Below are 2,449 nucleotides of genomic sequence, written 5' to 3' on the forward strand. Positions count from 1 at the left end.
AGTTCTTTATATAAAGGAGAGATGTACATGTTTCTCAAACAAACTGCCTTATGTAAGTCCTTACAAAAAGAGAACTGAATGAAGATTTACAAATACTTATGCCAAGCAGGAATCTGTCTTCCACCTGTGGTCTCACATTAATTCAAAACTGATGCTGGACTCAGGATTCTGAAACTAAGTTTCTTTTACTTGAGCTCTTGCAAAGTGTAAGGTTCTGTAGCCTCAACTAGTATGTCTTCCTTGTCTAAATGCAGAATGATTATATTGATAACCTCCATGTTGGAAGTGCTTTTCAAATTCTTCCCTTGGTGATAATTCTGGCTCTCCCTTCCTCCCCAGCCTCTTCCCTGGCCACCACATCCACCTCAGTCTCCATGACCACCTCTCCCTCCATAACCAGTGTCCATCATCTTGGTATCTTTTGTCCTGTTGGTATCCACCACCCTTGCATCCATTTCTTGCATATGTAGATGTTTGGAAGCCACCATAACTACCGCCTTGATATCTACCACGGTGGCCACCACTATGATAGCCACCTGGCTAGAAACCTGAATCTCAATAACCACCATCTTGCTAGCCACTTCTTCCTCCACCCCCTCCATCCATCCAGCCTCCTTGATGTTTATTTCCTCTTCGTCCCCCTTGGCGACCATGGTCATAGCCACCACGTCCACCTCTCCCTCCTCCTTGTTCATGACCTGCTCGACCTTCATATGAGGAATATTCATAATCATCTCTCCCTCCTCCTTAGCTTCCTCCTTGCTACTGGGGGTCATCTCGCCTTTTCCAACATGGTGGCATCTCTGAAGGTGGAGGTTCAATTTCATTGGGTCTACTCCTCTGTCAGACACCCTGCCCATCAACACCTTATTGATAGCACAGGCAACCTTTTCTCTTATAGAGCCACTGCTTGTCCTTAAAATCTTCAACAAGTCTTATCTTGCAGCCAAAAGGTGGACAACAGAAACAATACTTTTAGGAGATAAAACTGAGCATTTCATCTGGTAAACCTTTGCTAATTTTTCTCTCTGACTCTTAGCTCTGTCAGACCAGCCAAAAGCCTGTACAGTGACATCCAAACGTTTCACTAGCAGCTTTCTCTGAACTTCATATTCATTGGCTATGGCTTGGCTAATTGTTTCTATATTTTCCCAGTGGGCTGGTCCCATTGACTTCTTCAATAAAGGCTTTCCCACAGGGTTAAGTAGAACTTTTGCTAATGCCTCCTTTAATTTTTTTTTCAATCCCACTGAAGAATTGGAACATAGTTATATTGTCTGGAGGTTTGGACATTTCTAGAACAATACATATGCCTTTCAACTCTTGAAAGACCTCACTACCACATCCTTCTTGAGCTTTTCTTGGAGTAGTATTCACACAGAGTATTCTGGCAGCTTCTAGTTCTGAGATGAGGTATGTGAGCAAAAGGAGGCAGTTCTTCTGAAGAAGGTGCTTGGTCACATATCCAGATGTTAGTGATAGATATGGAGAGTTCATCTCCCCTAGTAACCCACTCTCCTCTAGCTGGAATTCTTCAGCTTCACATGGGCTTTTAGTTGTTTGCATATCTTCCTCTAGTTTACAGAACACTCTAAATTCAGACACCAGCCAAGCACAGAATTTGGTGAACTCAGGGGAACTGTCTCCAACAGAGACTGCCTGAGACAGAGTGTCATCTTCCAGCAATGGACCCTTATAACTTAGATCTTCCAATGACTCTAAGATGTCAGTCTCCATGAGGTCACACTCCATGCTCTACTAAACATTTAAAGTAGAGTTAATACCTATTATTCTCAAACTATTCTAAGAAATAGAAATGGAAGGAAGACTTCCAATTCATTCTGAGACTACCATTACCCTGATACCTAAACAAGACAAAAGCTCCACAAGAAAGGAGAACTACAGGCCAATATTCCCTGATGGACATGGATGTAAAAATTCTCAGTAAAATACTGGTAAATCAAATCCAACAGTATATATTTTTTTAAAAAAAATCATTCACCACAATCAAGTGTGACTTATTCCTGGGCTGAAAGGGTGGTTCAGTATTCACAAATTAGTCAACACGATACACCACATTAATAAAAGGATAAGAACTGTATGATCCTTTTAATAGATGCACAAAAAACATTTGACAAGTACAACATCTATTCATGATAAAAACCCTCAATAAAACAGGGATAGAGGAAAAATACCTCAACATAATAAAGGTCATAAATGAAAAACCCACAGCTAATATCATCCTCAATGGAGAAAGACTGAGAGCTTTTCCTCTATGGTCGGGAACAAGACTGGGATGGCCACTCTCACCACTGTTATTTAACATAGTACTGGAAGTCCTAAATTCGGCAATCACACACACACACACACACACACACACACACACACACACACACACACACACATCTAAACCAGCAAAGAAAAAGTAGAGATTTCACTATTTGCATAT

General features: G+C 41.1%; 1 pseudogene; it reads right to left on the reverse strand.

Moving 5' to 3' along the window:
* Positions 1 to 222: 222 nt before the first annotated feature.
* LOC123787906 (protein FAM98A pseudogene) lies at positions 223 to 1,752 on the reverse strand (annotated as a pseudogene).
* Positions 1,753 to 2,449: the final 697 nt, after the last annotated feature.

Source organism: Ursus americanus, chromosome 16, assembly GCF_024610735.1.
Source record: "Ursus americanus isolate L20-20 chromosome 16, mUrsAme1.1.p, whole genome shotgun sequence".
NCBI classification, from domain to species: Eukaryota; Metazoa; Chordata; class Mammalia; order Carnivora; family Ursidae; genus Ursus; species Ursus americanus.